The sequence below is a fragment of the Diceros bicornis genome, chromosome 6 (assembly GCF_020826845.1).
Source record: "Diceros bicornis minor isolate mBicDic1 chromosome 6, mDicBic1.mat.cur, whole genome shotgun sequence".
NCBI lineage: Eukaryota > Metazoa > Chordata > Mammalia > Perissodactyla > Rhinocerotidae > Diceros > Diceros bicornis.
This window is the reverse complement of record NC_080745.1, coordinates 66,924,610-66,946,766: the sequence shown is the minus strand read 5'-3', so window position 1 is coordinate 66,946,766 and position 22,157 is coordinate 66,924,610. Positions and strand designations below refer to the sequence as shown.

General features: G+C 38.9%; 1 protein-coding gene and 1 pseudogene across 8 annotated transcripts in view; one reads left to right on the top strand and one right to left on the bottom strand.

The window, feature by feature from the left end:
* ARMH3 (armadillo like helical domain containing 3) overlaps positions 1-22,157 on the top strand; it is a 185,031-nt gene that overhangs the window by 150,627 nt on the left and 12,247 nt on the right. The window lies entirely within an intron of this gene.
* Positions 16,079-21,562, bottom strand: LOC131406865 (immunoglobulin-binding protein 1-like; annotated as a pseudogene).

Genomic DNA, 22,157 nt, shown 5'->3' with positions numbered 1-22,157 from the left:
TGCTTTGAGATGCTACTTTTTCCTGTTGGACCCGTTCAGATCAGTTTTACTGATCCACTACCGGGTCCACTAGCTTTAGCATTTTTATGCAAAAGAATTCAACATCTTGAGTTTTGTACAGTGAGAGAAGGGGTGACTTTCCTACCACAGTGAGCTCTGGCTAGTCTAAAAGCAAGAAAGAAAAAAAAATAGAAGACACCTATACCCTGTCAGCCACGTGCAGTATTCATCCCCCAGCAGCTTGGGAAGGTCAGGCTGAAATCTTTCTACAGCAGTAGCAGCCACAGACCAATAATATATAAAAATCCATTCTGGCGCATGAGGCAATCTGGAAAAGGATGATTAGCAAGCACATGTCCTCACCCTCCTCCAACTTCTTTCAAAGTTAAATGAAGTGATGAAAGTGCTTCTCAAAAAGAGTCCACACACCAGAGATGAGGCTATTTCTATGGAGAGGGAGAGCACACAGCCCTATTTGAGAATGGGGAAGGGATAGCAGCTCTCCAAGATTTATTTACTTAGTCAATAAATAATTACATGCCTGCTGTATACAAGATGTGGTGCTGGGTAGTGGGGATCAGTGGTGAATAATCTAAGTGTGGTCCTTGCTCTCACTGAGTTTTTGTACACTCATTACCTCTCTTAACAATCCTTTTCACGTGAAGAGTGGGGGAAGAGTGATACTATTCTGGGATCCTTTTCAAAACTGCCCTCAAAATAGTTGTTGCTTCTCTTCCCTAACTGACTTTGAAGGGTGCTAAATGACAGCATTAGGGTGCACTTGGTTTTATTCTCAGCACTATCAGGTTAGAAGTATTTGACTGCCTTGTTAATCTCCAACATGTTTAGAGCACTTCTCTCCCTTCACTTATGAACATTAATGCTAATATCACTTAATGTTAAGTGTAGTCACAGCTTCCCAAAGAGCTGGCTTTGGGATGCAGTAGGGCCTTGCAGTTGTTAGCAGCAAACTAAGTAGCAAGAAAAAATCAAGAACTTAACCCCCAAGTAGATTCTAAATACTCCTAAAATAAAACCTGAAGACCATGGATAGGTGTTAACTGGAATTTATAGCGCTTAGTAAGATAGCAGACAAGAGAGGGCTCTTTGCTGGATCTGCCTGCTCAGCCTGCCATTTTCTTCTGGCAGGATAGTAAATTTTTGAGTTCTGACAATGCCCAGACACATTCCAGCCTCTGTTTGAGGCTTTTCAAGGTGATGCTTATAAACCCATTATTGCTTATTAAACAAAGCCCAGTCTCTCACACTGGGGTTTCTTTTCAGACGTCCAGAAGATAGATGACATTTTTCTGTTACTTCTTTTTTTTTTTCTTTTGTGGGGAAGATCATCCCTGAGCTAATATCCGATGCTAATCCTCCTCTTTTTTGCTGAGGAAGATTGGCCCTGGGCTGACATCCATGCCCGTCTTCCTCTACTTTATATGGGATGCCGCCACAGCATGGCTCGACAAGCAGTGCGTCAGTGTGTGCCCGGGATCCGAACCTGCGAACCCCAGGCCACCGCAGTGGAGCGTGAGCGCTTAACCTCTTGCGCCACCGGACCAGCATCTCTGTTGCTTCTCATTGGCTTCATGGAGGGCAAAGCTTTTTTTTTTTTTTTTTTTTTTTTTTTGATATTTTAATAGTTTATAACATTGTGAAATTTTGGGTTGTACATTTTTGTTTGTCCATCACCATATATATGTCTCCTTTCACCCCTTGAGAGCAAAGCTTTTTAATGAGTTAACACCCTCAGCATGACTGAATGGTCATGCATTTTCTAGTGTAATAAACTGCATGCATTTTTATATTGTATATGCGGGTGTCATGTCTCTCTGAGGTTGACTGTGAAGGTTGTTCATTTTGAATCCTTTTTTTGTGTGTGGTAAAATATACATAAAATTTACCATTTTAACCATTTTTAAGTATATAGTACGGGGCCAGCTGGTGGTATAGTGGTTAAGTTTGCATGCTCTGCTTCGGCGGCCCAGGGTTTGCGGGTTTGGATCCCGGGTGTGGACCTACACACTGCTCATCAAGCCATGCTGTGGTGGCATCTCACATATAAAAAATAGAGGAAGATTGGCACAGATGTTAGCTCAGGGATAATCTTTCTCACCAAAAAAGCAGAACAAAAAATAAACCAGATTTAAAAAAAAAAAACAAAGTATACAGTTCAGTGGCATTCACAACTACATTAACATTATGCAACTATCACCACTATTCATCTCCAGAACTTTTTCATCATTCCATACTGAAACCCTATATCTATTAAACAGTAATTCCCCATTACCCTCCCCCTAGCCCCTGATAACCACTGTTCTACTTCCTATCTCTATGTATTTGACTATTCTAGGTACCTCATGTAAGTAACATCATACAATATTTGTCTTTTTGTATCTGGTTTATTTCACTTAGCATAATGTCTTCAAGGTTCATCCATGTTGTAGCATGAATCAGAATTTCATTCTTTTTCAAGGCTGAGTAATATTCCATTGTATGTAGATACCACATTTTTTTATTCATTCATCTGTCAATGGACATTTGGTTGTTTCTACCTTTTGGCTATTGTGAAGAATGCTGCTATGAACACTGGTGTATAAATAGCTGTTTGAGTCCCTGCTTTCAGTTCTTTTTTTTTTTTTAAATAATTTTTTATTTATTTATTTTTCCTCCAAAGCCCCAGCAGATAGCTGCATGTCATAGCTGCACATCCCGCTAGCTGCTGCACGTGGGACGCAGCCTCAGCATGGCTGGAGAAGCGGTGCTTCGGTGCGCGCCCGGGATCGGAACCCGGGCCACCAGTAGTGGAGCACGCGCACTCAACCGCCACCTGCTTTCAGTTCTTTAGTGTATATATCCAGAAGTAGAATTGCTGGGTTAAATGGTTATTCTACGTTTAATTTTTTGAGAAACCACTGTACTGTTTTCCACGGTGGTTACAGCATTTTACATTCGAGTTTCTCCACCTCCTTGCCAACGCTTGTTTTCTCTGAGTGTTTTTGATAAAGAGCCGTCCTAATGGATGTGAAGTGGTATCTTACTGTGGTTTTGGTTTGCATTTCCTAGTGATTATTGATGTTGAGCATCTTTTCATGTGTGTATTGGCCATTTGGTTTATCTTTTTTGGAGAAAAGCCCTTTGCCCATTTTTTTAATTGAGTTTTATTGTTGTTGAGTTTTAGGAGTTCTTTTTATATTGTGTGTATTAATCCCTCATCAGATATGTGATTTGCAAATATTTTCTCCTATTCTGTGGGTTGCCTTTTTACTATGTTGATAGTGTCCTTTGATGCACAAAAGTTTTTAATTTTGATGAAGTCCTACTTGTCTATTTATTCTTTTGTAGCCTATACTTTTGGTGTCATAGCTAAGAAATCATTGCCAAATTCAATGTTATGAAGTGTCAACGCAAATAATCCATAATCAATCTATAAATCAAAATTGGGGTGAGTTGATTATGAGCCAGGTCTGAGAACTATAGCCCAAAGCCTTCCTTCCCTGAGGAAGGAAGGGCACCAGTGAAGTGGGATGTACAGAGTGGTTATATACCTTCTTGGAACAAAGAGCATACATCACATATGACAGGGGTATCTTTTTTACTACTGTCGTGAGATGCTTAGCTAGCACAGCATGTTGGTGGTCAGCAGGTCAGTAGTCACAAGGTGAGCACCACAAGTCGGTAATTAATCCTTAGTTTCCAGGAAGAGATGCTTCTCCTTAAAGAAATGCTGATATGGGGGGGAAGCTACATCCCTATCTTTAAGGGCGTCATTCTTGTCTTTGGGACATAGTAAATGTTTAAAGCAGATGTACGATGTATGCTCAACGAGCCACGTCAGGCTCTTTTGGAAAAATAAGGTCAGGCTGAATTAGTTTTACACCAAATGGCTTCCGCATATATTCCAATATATCCTGTTGCTTTTCATTTACTTATCAGAAGCTTTTCCTCTAAGTTTTCTTCTAAGAGTTTTATAGTTTTAGCTCTTACGTTTAGTTTTTTGATCCATTTTGAGTTAATTTTTATGTATGGTGTTTGAGAAGGGCATTTTGACCTCTTTTTGTATTTTACATATCTTTATGAATAAAGATTATGGAGAAGATACAACTTGGTTTTCCAAGAACTATGAAACTACTCCCAGTTTATCCCCTACTGCATTTGGCTTGTCTCGAGTACATCTTATAAAAATTCTCCCTCAGGCCCCTTGCCCACCCTCAGCTGAGATTTAGCTTTTTTCTCTCCCCAGTATGGCTTTTCGGGTAAGTATCCATCCCTAGCTGGTAGAATCATTGATATGCCCGTCCCCCCACTCTGATTTTCATTCTCCCAGGAGGCTAGCTGAGTCACACAACCTGTGTTTCATAGATAAATCCCAGTGACCCTTTTGTCTGTATTAAATAAATGTGGATAGAAGGTATTTAAGAGAAACTTTTGACCCCAGCCTAAGTCTTGGGTTTGGGGGCTTTGAGGACATCCTGTCTTGATGATGCGGTGCTCCCTTCAGAGAACTGTGTTGAAAGAAAAGAAATCTTTATGGAGTTTTCCTCCCTATCCTATCCTAAACTCTTATATACCCCTCTCCTTTATTCTTGCTTTTCAAATTAGGAAAAAGATTTTCTATTATTATTGGCTACATCATATTAGAAATGAGTCTACACTTAAGACGTCATGAAGTTTCTTGGAATATTAGTAGCTCACAGGTTCTTAACCTAAAGTCCAAGAATAGGCTTTAGAGAATTATTGCACACTCTGAAATTGTGTGTAAAATTACGTATATGTCCTTTTTTTTTTTTCTTGAAGAGAGTCCATCTTTCTCAAAATGCTTAACCAATCTTTGACACCTCCCCAATTTTTTTTAAGAATCATTCGCTTAGCTGCCTTGAATAGTACCTCATACTTTCCTTGCCCCAAAGCTGTTAGACCTTTGAAAATGCCTGTTGAGGATCTTGAGCTTCTTTTAGGCTATTCACTGTTTGTTTTGGTTTACAAATGCTATGACATATTGATTTATATCAGCTCTAAATTCCATATAGGCAAGAGAGGGCTTCATAGCAGACCTTTACAGAAGATTCTCTGCATCCCTGAATATCTAGAGTACGTAGTGGCAATTTAGGATTCAAGGCAAAACTTTCTCTGAGCACCTGATTCCTTAAGCTTTCAGTCACATTCATGGCCAATTTTGTGCCTTTGAAATATCCCATTGGAAAGCAAGTAAATGATTGGCCGCTCTTGCTTTCTTCAGCCTTTATCAGCTATTGGTTTTTTAGCATTTAGTGCCTGCTCTATACTAGGCATTTGAGGGATACAGAAGTGTAATAAAGGGCCTTTGTTCTCAAAGGATGGAATAAGTGCAAGAGATGGCTTAAGGCAACTTATTATCTCTGGCCAACCAGTACTAGTAATAGGATCTGTGAGTTCCAGTTAGAGAAAGATCTCTGCAGGTTGTGGTGGTCAGCAAAGGCCACATGGAGGAGAGAAGAATTAAGTTGGAGCTTGAAAGAGGAAGAATAGGGATTGAATAAATGGAGAGGCATAGATTGCAAAATGTACTCAAACCCAGAACCTGAAAAGGACAGAAAAAAGGGAGAAGAGTCTCCGAGTTTCTGTAAGTCATGTCCTTGGGTCACAGGATACCCAGAGGCTGGATGACTTAGAAATACAATTCAGTCATTTAAATTATCACAGCGACCATAGTCCCTAATGTACTGACTCTCACCCCGTCCTAATTGTACTCTCTTACATTCAGCTCACATTTGTGAGACCTTCATCAAAGGCCTAATATGACCCAGCCTCAATGCTAGGCATGTGATGAGACCTAAAGGGCAAACCTATCTTGTTTTTTTTTTGGTAGAAAACACAGAAAATATATGATCTTAACCATTTTTAAGTGTACAGTACAATAGTGTTAATATATGCACATCGTTATACAACTGATCTCTAGAACTTTTTCATCTTGCAAAACTGAAACTCTATCCATTGAACAACTTCCCTTCCCCTCCACCCTCGCCCCTGGCAACCACCATTCTACTTTTGTTTCTAAGAGTGGGCCATACCTATCTTGAAGTTGGTGTTCCTTTCAACCAAGTGGCCCAGGAGATTGCTAAAAATTTCTCTACATTCAAACTTAGGAATTTTCTGGGAAGACCAGAAAGGTGATCTGCTGGCATCCTTCATATGTCACAGGACCATAGGACAGTGTAACCAGATTCCTAAGTTTTCTACATTAGGAATTTTATGGAATTTCACCTCCCATTATTTCTTTAAGTCTTCACTCTCACTAGGGCTTTGGATTTTGGATTCAGAAGAGTCCTGCGTAATGTTGTATATTAAAGAGGTATCTTCAAAAATATTATGACAAAGCAGGGTATCATTCATTTGTGGGAGTAGGTTAGAGTAAATTAGGGAAACCAACAAAAAAAAGCTTCACATCTGAATGAGTGACGATTACATTAGAAGCTAGGTATTTATTTCTGTCTATTAATAATCTTCCTAAACCTTTTTCATTTTGTCCTAATCCTAAGATAAGAAGCACTAGAAATAACTGCTGGGTGTTTAGAAATCCTAGTGAAACCTAGCTTTATTTTCCCAGAGAGATGTGAGAAGCTAATAAGAAGAGAGCCCTAGTTTGTGGGGCAAACATTGTTAGGGGCCCTGGGTGGCACCTATTACTTGAGAACATCTAGGTGGAAGCGCAAAAAGATCTTGAGGAAATATCCTAAGAGCTTCAAGGCTTATGAGGAAAATAGAGCCTAATACTTCAGCTTTAGAGTTGTTGGCCCTTGGTGTGCTAGTAAATGTTTAACATCTGGTAGATGGGGGGAGTGGTGGGAAGGGGGCTGATTTGTAGTGTTGGGTGTGAATGCTCCCACCATGGCTACCCGTGTAATGTGAAGCCAAGTGGCTCTCACAATGCTTGAAAATTTAACAGTCAGCTCTCACAGGATAAGCATGTGTGAGCCAGCTCCAGCACACCACTGATTGTTGAGGAACACTGGGAGATGGGAGCTGTAAAGCTGTGAGGCAGGGCTTTGTGAGCAGGAGGTGAGTGTGGTTCACTTTCCCTCCATGGGATCCGCCTATATAAAGTTCTCCCCAGGGCAGCTTTGAATCTCAAACAGGGCAATTGAGGCCTCTGAGCAGCTCACTCTGAGAGCCCCTGTGATGTTTCCTCATCTTAGAACAGGGCCTTAACCACCATTCAGGGCAGCCTTGGCAGAGACATATGCGGGAGAGCTGAGATTTCAAACTCCCACGATAGCCCTAACTCAGTTTCCTGTACTAGGCAATGTGTTTTTCTACAACAGCCTGTAGTTTTGCACTGCCTCTCTCTAGCCTAAGTGATGGTTGCTGTGAGAACTCTTATTGAGTGCGAGCATGTGACACAACGTTGGCTGTCTGACCCTGCCTTCCTTGTTGCCTTTGTTTAGATTCTGGCATTTCAGTTGACCTGTTTGGCAGAAAAAAGGTTTGGTAAGAGTTGTTTGTTTACTGGATTCACTATATCAGGAAAGACGCAGAGGCAGAGGCAGAGGGATTTCCCTACAGGATGCTTAACCTCAGAAATCAACTTTATGTTATATAGGGCATCCTGAGGAGGCCCACATAAGAGGGTCAGCTGATTATGTGCTGTTAGGATGGCCACTCTTACTTGGACCAGGAGGTAAGCTGCACTACCAGAGACAGGGGAGAAAGTATCGTGGATTTTATCTCCCCTAGATAGAGCAGAAGGTATGTTGGATTTAAAAAGGACATAAATAGATAAAAAGAAAAGAACAACCAGTAGCTTTTGAGCTAGGCACTTTTACTTAGGTTATTTACATAATTCTTACATTAGCTATTTGGGGTAGGTGTAATTATCCTCATTTATAGAGAGGACAGTAAAGAGACTACGTAATTTGTCAAGAGTCAGACAGCTATTAGTGGTAGAGCCACAACATGAACCTAAGTTTGTCTGACTCCAAAGTTTTGAGCTTTTTCCATTTTATCAGGCTGGGGCACGTGGACAACCTGAGCTTTTCAGGTATTCTGAAGGAAGAGGCGAGTCAGGGATAGGAAGTTGAGAGAGAAGCAGGGAGAGTGAAAATAACAGGCCTCATTCCTGGGGGATGGGGAAGGGTCCTGATTTGGGAAGGGCCCATTCAGTTGAGGAAGGGAAGTAGTGAACAGGGCCCTAGAGAGTTTGCCTGCCAGTCAGGCTGAAATGCCTAAGTAGAGGCTCCTGGTACAGTATGATAGCTTTATAAGTGAGAGAAGCCTGTTCTTTCCAAGCATGTCAGGAAGATCACTATGAGAAATAAAGCTTTTCCACACACCAGAGGAACGTGGTGACTTTCTAAAAAATGTGTTTGTTGTGTTTTTTTTTTTTCCTGAGGAAGATTCGCCCTGAGCACTAACATCCGCTGCCAGTCTTCCTCTTTTTTGTGTGTGTGAGCCGCCACCACAGCATGGCCACTGACACATGAGTGGTGTAGGTCTGCACCCAGGAACTGAACCTGGGCAGCCCAAGTGGAGCGCGCCAAACTTAACCACTAGGCCACTGGGGCTGGCCCTAAAAAATGTTTTTATTTATTTCCATTGATAATACATTTATGTGGTTCAAAATCTAAAAGGTAGCACACTGAATTTTAACTGTTTTTAAAGTAGTATGGTCATGCGCCACATAACGACGTATCGGTCAACGACGGATCACTTACACGATGGTGGTCTTATAAGATTAGTACCAAAAAACCTAGGTGTGTAGTAGGCTGTACCATCTGTGTTTCTGTAAGTACACTCTCTGATGTTCACACAAGGACAAAATCACCTAACGACACAGTTCTCAGAACGTATCCCTGTTGTTAAGCATTTTTTAGTTCCATTTTTGTCAAAAAACAAAACAAATGAAGACTCTCAAAATTAATATCCAACAGCCAAGCTGGATGAATGCAGAGGTCACTGGTGAAGAGCTCGGCTTATTATTCATCTCTGCCACTGTCAGCATTTTCTCCAATTAACTAGGAATTTTGAAATGCCCAGCACATAAACTTCTGGTCATCCTAGGTCAGGCTTCATTGGCAGTGCATAGGAGGAACAGTGTTGGAGCTTGTAGGAATTCTAGTAGATGTCAGCTTTTCACAAGGTTACAGCAGGCAGCAGCCCTTGCTTTCTTGGTTTAACCTAAAAAGCATCCTTTTTCCCAGTTATTAGATGAGAAGGTACAGATACGACTTCCCTCTTTGGTTTGTTTTTCACCCACCTCTTTCCTTCCAAATAGATCTTTGGGAACTTTTGTTTTATTTTCACTGCAACCTCTTCCCCAGGAGGTAGCTCAAAACTCTATAAGGTGTGCTCGGAAGAGCATGTTTTACCACTGTGGTAACGTCAAAGCCCAGAAGTGTTGCTATGCAAACTTTTCTCTCTGTTATAAACTGTGTTAACTGGAAATGTTATGTACTTGCTAAGTACCATAACAGCACTTTGATCTTTCACAGTGATCATGCTCAAAGGAAGTTGCAATCTTAAAGATGACCCACCCAGCTAGAAGGGAAACTGTGGATAGCCCACAAATGGGATTTCTGTTAAAGAATTGTGCCTGTTAGGGAGGGATAGATAAATGAGGCCTGGCAGGGAAGCAGAGACCCCGTGTCAAATTGCTAGTGAGTTATGGGCCGGCCCCGTGGCTTAGCGGTTAAGTACTTGAGCTCCGCTGCTGGCGGCCCGGGTTCGGATCCCTGGCACACACCGACGCACCGCTTCTCCGGCCATGCTGAGGCCGCGTCCCGCATACAGCAACTAGAAGGATGTGCAGCTATGACATACAACTGTCTACTGGGGCTTTGGGAGAAAAAAATAAATAAATAAAAATTAAAAAAAAAAATGCTAGTGAGTTAGGGGCAGAGACGGTGTTTTCTGTTTCCCTCCCTGAGATGTGATATGTTTGCAAGGAAAGAAACCTCAGGTGGGGAGGACAGAGACATCTGCCTGTTGGTTTGAGCTGGGTGGAGTGTCCCACCTGCAATAAGCCAAAGAGAAGGAAAAGGCCTGATGTGATATTTGTGTATCATGTTTCCCCCACCCCCATTACCTTGGCTACCTCTTAGTGTGATTGCACGCCTTACTTGTACACAGTAAGGACCTGGGCATGTTGGATCTGTAATTAGTGCAAAGAAAAGCTTCACAAGGGGTGTCTAGGGCTTTAACCAAATAAAGTCAGGGAGGTGGGGCAACTGCCCAGGGAAATTAAAGAAAGTCACTGTCACCACTCCTTTAACCAACTGATGGCCTCTCACTAATTACCCACTGTGAGGTTCGTTATCTGGTCCACCTTGCTGAAGGGCAGAGCCTGTCTGTCAGAACAATAAATCTCAGGACAATGGAGAGCTCTTTGGTAGCAGGCTTGAAAGACATGGATGGACTGGGAAAACTGGCCAACTAAATTGGTTCTGAAATTGAGTTTGGTCCTGAAGTATACAAGATGAAAATAGAAAGGGAAAAAACTTCTGCATATTATATGCAGGGAGGCTGTATAGAAAAAACAGTAACCTTTTAAAAGGCATCATCCTTTTTCAACCTAAGCGGTTTGTGTCCACCTTTTGGATCCTTGTTTCCTAAAACAATTATGTTGGATGATTGTGCCTGGGAGAGATAAACTCAGGTTATCTTGGATAGAAAGTCACTGTAAGCATCCAGTGGAGGGAGGGATGCTCACTCAATAGGGTCTGTGATTTTGTTATCAGGTTGTTATTTGTTCTAGTTCCTGTGCTCTTGGCTTGTTTTCTTTTTTTCAGCCCACTGTGGGCTAAAGTGTTCTGAAAAAGAACCAATTCTTGCCTTTCAAGGAAGTTGTCAGAACCTGCTTTGGTCTAAGAATTCTCTGCTTCTGAGTGTCCTTGGTTAGTGCAATAAGACAAGGAATGGGTGTCCTAGCTTCAAGTTCCCCAGATTATTTCTTTTCTGTGCAAAAGTACAGAAATATGTGCTGTGTGCCAAGCCAGGGGCTATAAAAATGCAAAAATCATACCTGCCCTTGAAGACGTCACAGTATAAGAATCAGGACCACTACTTTCTAGCTTGCACCTTTGCCTGTGTGCTCTCTTGTAGACCTCACTCAGCTGATGTATTTTTTTTTTTTTAATTTTTTGTTTATTGCAGTAACATTGGTTTATAACATTGTAAAAATTTCAGGTGTACATCATTGTACTTCTATTTCTGCATGGACTACATCATGTTCACCACCAAAATACTAATTACAACCCATCACCACACACATGTACCGAATTATCCCTTTCACCCTCCTCCCTCCCCCCTTCCCCTCTGGTAACCACCAATCCAATCTCTGTCCCTATGTGTTTGTTTATTGTTGTTGTTATCTACTACTTAATGAAGGAAATCATACGGTATTTGACCTTCTCCCTCTGACTTATTTCACTTTGCGTTATACCCTCAATGTCCATCCATGTTGTCACAAATGGCTGGATTTCATCGTTTCTTATGGCTGAGTAGTATTCCATTGTGTATATATACCACAGCTTCTTTATCCATTCGTCCCTTGATGGGCACTTAGGTTGCTTCCAAGTCTTGGCTATTGTGAATAACGCTGCAATCAACACAGGGGTGCATGTACCTTTGCAAATTGGTGTTTTCAAGTTCTTTGGATAAATACCCAACAGTGGAATAGCTGGATCATATGGTAGTTCTATCCTTGCTTTTTTGAGGAATCTCCATACTGTTTTCCATAGTGGCTGCACCAGTTTGCACTCCCACCAGCAGTGTATGAGAGTTCCCTTTTCTCCACATCCTCTCCAACACATATTGTTTTCTGTCTTGTTAATTGTAGCCATTCTGACGGGCATGAGGTGATATCTCATTGTAGTTTTGATTTGCATTTCCCTGATAGTTAGTGATTTTGAACATCTTTTCATGTGTCTGTTGGCCATCTGTATATCTTCTTTGGAGAAATGTCTGTTCAGGTCTTTTGCCCATTTTTTAATTGGGTTGGTAGTTTTTTTGTTGTTGAGATGCATGAGTTCTTTATATATTTTGGAGATTAAGCCCTTATCAGATGTATGGTTTGCAAATATCTTCTCCCAATTGTTAGGTTGTCTTTTCATTTTGTTGATGGTTTCCTTTGCTGTGCAGAAGCTTTTTAGTTTGATGTAGTCCCATTTGTTTATTTTTTGTATTGTTTCTCTTGCCTGGTCAGATGTGGTGTTTGAAAAGATGTTGCTAAGACCGATGTGGAAGAGCATACTGCCTATGTTTTCTTCTAGAAGTTTCACTGTTTCAGGTCTTACATTCAAGTCTTGAATCCATTTGGAGTTAATTTTTGTGTATGGTGTAAGGTAAGGGTCTATCAGCTGATGTATTTGGCATGCTTGCAGCAGCCCCTCCTGACCCTTTATAAACTTAGGAGGGGACAGATACCCTGTTCTCCTTGTTCCCTAGTGAAATATTGCCTCATTATAAATCCATAAATGGTTGGCTGATGACCTTATTTGGAGTGAGTTTCCACAAGAAGAGCCATGATCATCTCATATCTTTCACCCCTGCCTCAGTTTCCTAAAAAAGGCCAAAGCAGAACCTTTGTTAGGTGTCCTTGGTAAAGACAGGACCCTATAAGTCCCTGAGCTTGGCAAATGATTGAGGTTGTCAGAATGTCCAGGTAAGTACACCCACTTTAAAAAAACCTCATGTGGCTAGTGCTTGGCTAAAGATTATTCCAAACACTGTTGATTGCTACCTGGAGTCCATTTAATTTGTCAGGGAGGATTGCCAGGAGTGGAGGAGTGGAGGGGAGGAGCACAATGAAAGGAATCTTTGGCATTGTTGAAATACTAAGAATTCCTGGGTTAGAGTTAGAGATATATCAGTCTGAATCATTCTTGCCCCAACCAAAAATGAAATAGTAAGACCAAAAAAGATATAAGCTTACTGCCATGGCCATGTATATTTTTTTGACTAGTCATGATTTACTGGACTTATTTTTTATCTAACTTTATTGAGATGTAATTAACATACAATAAGATATATTTATGTAACCACCACCACCACCACCACCACCACTACCATAAGGAAAAGAATATTTCCATCACCCAAAAATGTTCTCCTTTGCAGTCAGTCTTATCCTTGAGTCTGGGCACTAGGCAACCACTGATGTGATTTCTGTCACTATAGATTAGATTTGTCTTTTATAGAATTTCACATAAATTCATACTTGTGCTCTTTTGTGTCTGAGATTCCTCCATGTTGTGACACTCATAGGTATTTATCCAAGAGAAATGAAAATATATGTCCACCCAAAGACTTGTACACAAATGTTCATAGTGGCATTGTTCAAGATAATCAAAAACTAGAAACAACTTGAATGTTCATCAACAACTGAATGGATAGACAAAATGTGATACATCCATACAATGGAATATTATTCAGCCATAAAAAGGAATGAACTACTGATATATGCTACAACATGGATGACTCTTGAAAACATATGCTAAGTGAAAGAAGCCAGTCACAAAATACCACATATTGTGTGATTCCATTTATTTTGAAATGTCCAGAATAGGCAAATCTGTAGAGTCAGAAAATAGATTAGTGGTTACCTAGGGCTGGGGTTGAGTAGCAGGATGGGGAGTGACTGCTAATGGGTATGAGGTTTTTTTTTGGAGTTGATGAAAATCTTCTAAACTTAGATCACGGTGATAGTTGCACAACTATGGGGCATATACTAAAACCATTGAATTGTACACTTTAAATGTATGAATTTTATGGTATGTAAATTATATCTCAATAAAGATGTTTAAAAAAAAAAGAAACTGCCAAACTGTTTTCAAAAGTGGTTATACCATTTTTCATTCCAATCCACCACGAATAAGAGTTTCAGCTATTCCATATCCTTGTCACACTTGGAATTGTGAGTCTTTAATTTAGCCATTCTAGTGGGTATGCAGTGCTTTCATTACACTGCATAGATTATAGTTTTAAAAATTATCATTAATTTTATTTTGCATGATGACAAATTGAGCAGCTTTTCATTTGCTTATTGGCCATTATGTATCTTTTCTTCCATATCATTCGACTATTTTAAAAATTTAGTTGTTTGTCTTTTCGTATGTGTGTTATGAGTTTTTGTATATTCTGGATACAACTTCTTTGTCATATATATGTATTGCAAATACTTTCTCCTAGTAAGTGGCTTGCCTTTGCCCCTTCTTAATGGTGTTTTTCCAAGTCCAGACATTTTAATGCAGACCAGTTTTAATTTAATTAAATATCCATGAAGATGAATTTATTAATCTTTTTAATGATTTGTGCTTTTTTGTTTTATTTAGTAAATCTCTGCCTACTCCTAGTTGTGAAATTTTTCTCCTATATTTTCTTCTATAGGTTTTATAGTTCTGACTTTTACATTTAGTGCTATGATCTCTTTTAAGTTTATTTTTTGTATGGTGTGTGGTAAAAGTAAATGTTCATTCCATACACTCTACTCCCCCCCACATATTTAGTTGTTCCAGTGTCATTGTTGAAAAGACTATTCTTTCTCATATTGAGGTACCTTGGCACATTTGTAAAAAATCAATTGACCATATATATCAGGGTCTATTTCTGAAGTATCAGTTCTTTTCCATTGGTCTGTGTGATTAAATTTATGCCCTACAATGTCTTGATTATTGTAGGTCTGTAGTTAATCTTGAAATCAGGTAATGTAAGTCCTCTAATTTTGTTCTTTTTAACAATTGTTTTGCATATTCTAGGTCCCTTGCGTTTCCATATAAAGTGTAAAATTAGCTTGTCCATTTCTACAAAAGAAGTCTGCTAAAATTTTGATTGGAATTGCATTAACTCTGTAGATCAACTTGGGGGAGAATTGACACTTTAACAATATTGTTTTCAAATCCATGAACATAATATATCTCTCCATTTATTTATATCTTCTAAATTTTTTCATCAATGTTTTGTAGTTTTTTAGCATATTGTTTTGCACCTATTTTGTTCAATCTATCCCTAAATATTTCATTTTTAATGTTACATAAATGGTATTTTTAATTTTGATTCCCAGTTGATTTTTGCTAGTGTACAGAAATATGTGTTTTTTTTTTTTAAAGATTTTATTTATTTATTTTTTCCCCCCAAAGCCCCAGTAGATAGTTGTATGTCATAGCTGCACATCCTTCTAGTTGCTGTATGTGGGACTCGGCCTCAGGATGGACAGAGAAGTGGTGCCTCGGTGCGCGCCCGGGATCCGAACCCGGGCCACCAGCATCGGAGCGCGTGCACTTAACCACCAACCCACGGGGCCGGCTCAGAAATATGTGTTTTTAAATTGACCTTTTTTCCTGCAACTTTGATAAACTTATTTATTAATTCTTTTTTTTTTTTTTTAGAGTCTTTAGAATTTTCTGTGCTCACAATCATATTGTCTACAAATAAATTCAGTTTTACTTCTTTCTTTCAAATGTGTATGCCTTTGATTTCTTTTTCTTTCCTTGTTACACTGACTAGAACCTCCAGTACAATATTGAAGTGGTAAGAATAGACTTACTTGCCAGATCTTCAGGAGAAAACATTTGGTCTTTCATCATTAAGTACTAATGTGTTAGCTGTAAGTTTTCGTAGATTCCCTTTATTCGGTTGAGGAAGTTCCCTTCTATTCTGAGTTTGCTGAGAGTTTTTATTGTGAATGGATGTTTAATTTTGTCAGTGCTTTTTCTGTATATATTGAGATGATCGTATAGATTTTTCTTTTATGCTGTTAATATGGTGACTGATTTTTTTTTTTTTGTAATAGAAGGGACTTTTATTATTTTTTAGAGAGAATTCATACAGTCATTGATTATACAGAGCCATTTCTCAGTACTTTTCTTTCCACTTAAGAAAATGGAATACACCATGATGAGGATAATAATGCCAAAACAAGACTGCTGGCTCATCATCTAGGATACAAATACACACTTAATTGTTTGACACTTTATTGAATGCAAAGCACGATTAAGCGTCTTTGCTTTTGTTGTACACAGCTGAAGCAGGAACCCAGGGAGGGGAAGACCACACAGCTTTCCTTGGTGGGAAAGATGGTGCGCCCCTGCAGTCCCGTCTTGTGGGACGACTAACCCATGTTCTGTCGGTTGCCATAGACCCTAGAATGGGTGTCCTTCCAGTCATCCCATTCCCGAGCTCTGTGGAGTGTTTGCTCATCCTCCACTTCCTCCTTTTGCTGCTCATCTTTCTGTTGCTGAGCTGCTTTCATGAGCTCTGGTGTTGTCTTGGCTATTCCCTGATCTGGTAATGCTCCATATTTCTGATGCTGCTCATACCAGTCATTCACCGTCATAGTTGCCAGACTTGGATAACCAGCTCCAAATACTTTGGTTTGGGCTACATTCCGAGTGAGAATGAAGGGTTTCATGGAGGCCTGTCCTGACGAGATGAGTGAGAAGTTGATGCCTCTTTTGAAGAGTCTTTTTCTTTCAGGATCTTTATCTCCTGATCAATGCTCTCAATCTCTTCTAAGCTGATACCAATCCACCTTTGAAGGTGAAGAAGGTAATATTCACGAACACGCTCATCATCTGCGTGACCACTTTCCACAGCAGATTTCAGTGCAGACAACCTATGCTCCACCTCCTTCTTCTGCTTGTATCTCTCTATTTTAGCCTGTCTTTGAGATGCCATAGCAACGAGGCTAGGATAGGCCATGGAGGAACTAGCAGTTATTTTCAGCTGGGTTGTTCTTGGTTTTGGGCAGCTCAAACTCTGCCACATGGTGGTATTGGCACTGAGTTAAGTAGTTTAAGAAGTGTTCTCGAGCCCACTGCAAATGATCTAGACGCTTGCTGGGGTTGACTTGTTTCATGGTGAGCACTCCTTGAAATGCTGGCACCATCAGATATTTCAGGTCGGTGGAAGCAATCTCTTCCAAATCTTCATTGTGGCTGGAAAGAGCAAAGAGGAGGCTTTGAAGCCTGGTTGGGCATTCACACTGCGGCCCTTGCTTCCTGGGGGAGGGGACGGGAGGGGAGCTGATTTTTTAATATTAATCCAACCTTACATTCGTCAGATAAACCCCCTTTTTTTTTTTTAAAGATTTTTATTTATTTTTTTCCCCCCAAAGCCCCAGTAGATAGTTGTATGTCATAGTTGCACATCCTTCTAGTTGCTGTATGTGGGACGCGGCCTCAGATGGCCAGAGAAGCGGTGCGTCGGTGTGCGCCCGGGATCCGAACCCGGGCCGCCAGCAGCGGAGCGCGCACACTTAACCGCTAAGCCACGGGGCTGGCCCAAGATAAACCCCTCTTGATCATGACACAGTATTTATTTTATATATTACAGAATTTGAGTTGCTAATATTTTGTTGATTATTTTTGTCTCAGTGTTTATGAGGGATATTAGTTCCTAGTTTTCTTGTGATGTCTTTGTCTGGTTTTGGTATTAGAGTACTGCTGCTCTATAAAATAAGTTGGAGAGTATATCTTCCTCCATTTTTAAAAAGAGTTTATGTAGGATTAATATTAGTTCTTGCTTAACAATTAATAGAATTCACCAGTGAAGGCATCTGGGCCTAGAGTCTTCTGTGCGAAGAATTTTTTATCCAACATTTTATTATGAAAAATTTCAAACATACTGTAAAGTTGAAAAAATTGTACAGTGAATACTGATATAACCACTACTTAGATTCTGTCATTTAGATTCTGTCATTTGCAAATTTCTATACTTTATCACATATCTGATCCACAGGATGAATCTCCATCAATCCATCTTATTTTTTTATGCATTTCAAAGTAAATTGCATATATCATTATACTTCTGTGGGAAGCATTTTAATTATTAATTCAATTTCTTTAATAGATTTAGGGATAGTCAGGTTTTCTACTTGTTCTTGGGCCAGTTTTAGTAATTTCTGTCTTCAAGAAAGTTATTCATTCACATAGGTTGTTGAATTTATTGGCATAAGTTGTTCACAATACTTTCTTTTTTCCTTTAAATACCTATAGGATTTATCATTCATGATATGGGTAATGTGTGTGTTTTCTCTTTGGTTCTTGATCAGTCTGACTAGAGGTTTATCAATTTTATTAATCTTTTCAAAGAATCAGCTTTTGGTTACATTAATTTTGTTTTTTTCTGTTTTCTTTTCTTTTTTATTTTTTGTGAGGAAGATCAGCCCTGAGCTAACATCCAATGCCAATCCTCCTCTTTTTTGCTGAGGCTAACATCCATGCCCGTCTTCCTCTACTTTATGTGGGACGCCGCCACAGCATGGCTCGACAAGTGGTGTGTCGGTGCACGCCTGGGATCCGAACCTGGGAACCCCGGGCCGCTGAAGCGGAGCGTGCGCACTTAACTGCTGCGCCACCGGGCTGGCCCCTGTTTTTTCCTGTTTTCTATTTCATTGATTTATATGATTATCTATGTTATTGCCTTCTGTTTGCTTTGGTTTAATTTGCTCTTTTTTTTCTCATTTCTTAAGGTGGAAACTTAGATCATTGATTTTAATTCTTATTTTCTAATATAACAATTTAGTGCTATAAATTTCCCCTCTGTTAGCAACATCCCACAAATTTTGGTATGCTCTGTTTTCATTTTCACTCAGTTCAAAACATTTTCTCATTTCTTTTGTGATATTTAGAAATGTGTTTTTCATTTCCGTTATTTGGGGATTTTACTGATAAATTTCTGTTATTAATTTCTTATTTAATTCCTTGGTAGACAGAAAATATAATCCATATGATTTCAGTCCTTTTAAATTTACTGAGATTTGTTTTATGGTCCAGCATATAGTCTGTCTTGTTGAATGTTCTATGTGCATTTTAAAAGAATATGTATTGTGCTGTTTTTGAGTAAAATTTTCTATGAATGCCTTTAGGTCAAGTTGGTTGGTAATGTTTAAATCTTCTGTCTTTACTGATTTTCTGTCTACTTGTTCTATCAGTTACTGAGAGGAGCATTGAAACCTACAACTGTAATAGTAGACTTTTCTATTTCTTCTTTCAGTTCTGTCAGTTTTGCTTCACTCAGAATTTTGAACCTCTGTTATTAGATGCACATAGATATGGAATCGTCTCGTCGTCGTCTTTTTTTTTTTTTTTGGTGAGGAATATTGGCCTAGAGGTGCTAACATCTCTTGCCAATCTTCCTCTTTTTGCTTGAAGAAGATTGTCCCTGAGCTAACATCTGTGCCAGTCTTCCTCTATTTTGTATGTGGGACACTGCGACAGCATGGCTTGATGAGCAGTGTGTAGTTCCACGCCTGGGATCCGAACCCACAAACCCCGGGCTGCTGAAGTGGAGTGTGCGAACTTAACCACTACGCCATTGGGCCGGCCCCTAGAATTTTCTTCTTAATGAACTGACCCCTTTATCATTATGAAATTTCACTATTCTTGATAATATTCCTTGTTTTGAAATCTCCTTTGTCAGATATTAAAATAGCAATTCTACTTTATTAGTATTGTTGTATAGCATATCTTTTTCCATCTTTTTACCTTCAACCTATCTGTGTCTTTATATTTTAGGTGGATTCCTTTTAATTGGGTCTTGATTCTATATCCAGTCTGACAGGCTCTGCCTTTTAATTGGAGTGTTACCTTTAATTTACTTATTGATACAGCTGAGTTAAAAATCTGCCATCTTGCTTTTTTTTTCTATTTCTCTCATCTGTTTTTTTATTCATTTTTTTCTTTTTCTGCCTTCTTTTGGATTAACTTAGTATTTTTTAGTATTCCATTTTATGTCCACTATTGACTTTTTAGCTATACCTCTTCATTTTATTTTTTTACTGATTGCTCTAGGGCTTACAATATGCATCTTGAACTTATCACAATGTACCTTCAAAATAATGTTATATAACTTCGTGTAACGTGTAATAACCTTGCAATAGTGTATTTCCATTTGCCCCCTTCTCTTGTCCTTTATAGCAGTGTTGTCAAACATTTTTCTTCTAGGTTTGTTATAAATTTCACAATACATTGTTGTTATTTTTTGCTTTAAAGAGTCAATTATCTTTTTCCTCATTTTTAAATTTATGTAAAAGTATTTTATATTCACCCATGTATTTACCATTTTCAGTGTTCTTTATTCCTATTATAGATTCAGATAATGTAACTTTCCTTCTGCCAGAAGAAATTCTTTTCACATCTCTTGTATTACAGGACTGTTGGCAATACATTCTCTCAGATTGTTTGTTTGAAAAGGTCTTTATTTCACCCTCATTTCTGAAGGATGTTTTTGCTGGATATAGAATTCTAGGTTAACAGTATTTTTTTCTATTGGCACAGAGATATTCCATTGTTTGCTGGCTTGCATAGTTTCTGACAAGAAGTGTAAATTCTTACCTTTTTTTCTCTGTGTGTAATGTGAGTTTTTTTCCATCTGGCTGCTTTTAATATTCTCTCTTTAACACTGATTTTTAGCAATGTATTATGATGTGTGTTATATTTCCATTCTGCTCCTTATTATGTTCATGATTGTCTTTAAATACTTGAACATATTTATAATAAATATCCTTGTTGCTAATTCCATCATCTATTTCTGGGTCTATTTCTATTGACTGATGTTTCTCTTGGTTATAAGTTGCATTTTCCTGCTTCTTGACACGTCTGATAATTTTTTATCAGATACTGGGCATTGTGAATGTTATGTAGTTGAATGCTCAATTTTGTTGTGTTTATTAAATAGTATTGGACTTTATTTAGGAAAGCAGGTAAATTATTTGTGAGCAGCATGATCTTTTTGGAACTTTGTGTGTGTGTGTGTGTGGTGATCTTTTTTTCCTCCCTATAATTGACATACAGCACTGCATAAGTTTAAGGTGTACAGCATAATGCCTTGACTTATATAAATTGTGAAATGATTACCACAGTAAGTTTAGTTAAGATCCATCATCTCATATAGATATCACAAGGAAAAAAACATTTTTTTTCTTTGTTTTTGGTAAGAACTCTTAGGATTTATTCTCTTAACAACTTGCAAATATACCATACAGCAGTGTTAACTATAGTCATCATGTTGTACATTACATCCCCAATACTTACTTATCTTATAACTGGAAGTTTATACCTTTTGACCACCTTCATCCATGAAACTTCTTTTAAATTTTTGTTTGGGTAGGTGTAGAGTAGCTTTTACTCTAGGGCTAGTTTAGTTCCACTATTAAGGTACAACTGTTCTAGTGTCTCTTTTGAATGCCCTAGGTATTCAACAGCTACTTTTCATTCTGGTTGATCAAAATTCAAACACCTCCCAGTCTTGCGTGAGCCCTGAGAATTGTTCAGCTTACAAATCCTCAGTCATTTTTTCAGTCCAACCTGGTTGAGTTTTACCCTACATGTGTAATCTTTATTAGCAACAAATTCAATGGAAACACTATGCAAATTTCTGAAGGTCTTGTCTTTGCCTAACTCTCTCCTCACTGGTAATCTGTCTCACAAGTTCCAGCCACCTTTGCCTCGCTAAACTCCAGTGTGTCTCCTTAGCCGAGCAAGACCTTCATGCTCACCTTGTTTTCTTTCTCTCAGGATTCCTGTCTTGCACTGCTTGTTATCTAGTGTCTTAAAAGTGTTCTTTCTTTACCAGTTCTCTGTTACTCCATCATGACTGGAAGCGGAAGTCCTGAACTACTTTAGAATATTACAGTATACTCGGAGTTACCCAGCTGAACTTTTTTTAATTTTATGCACTTTTCATAGAACCTTTCTATGCGTTAACTATTCATATATATTGTCCCATTTAACTTCATTCTTTTTCTTTCTTCCTTGTTTTTAGGGCACTAGAGGGGAGAGTCTTGAATGAATATTGGAAAAAGTGTATATAGTGAGCATTTTAACATTCTTTTTAAGATAACCCACTAAAGGTATCTCTTCCCTTTCTCCAGTTTTTGCTTCTGTTCTTGGGCCAGGTCCTAGCTTTAAATTGATCGTTTACAAAGGCTCAACCCTTAAATCTCTCAAGACAGGAAGGAGAATTGAAACATGAAGCTCTGAATAGCTGATATTTTGTCCTTGTAACTGTCTGCTTGGTCACTATACCTCTTTTAGGCCATGTCCATCTAAACATGGACAAAGTTTTGTCCTGTATAGAAGGTTAAACAGACAGCATTTGAAGGAAACTAATAGTCTTCTGCGGGTACTAGATACCTTGGAGCTCATGAATCTAATTGTTTCTTCTCCTTGTCTCCTGAGATGCAA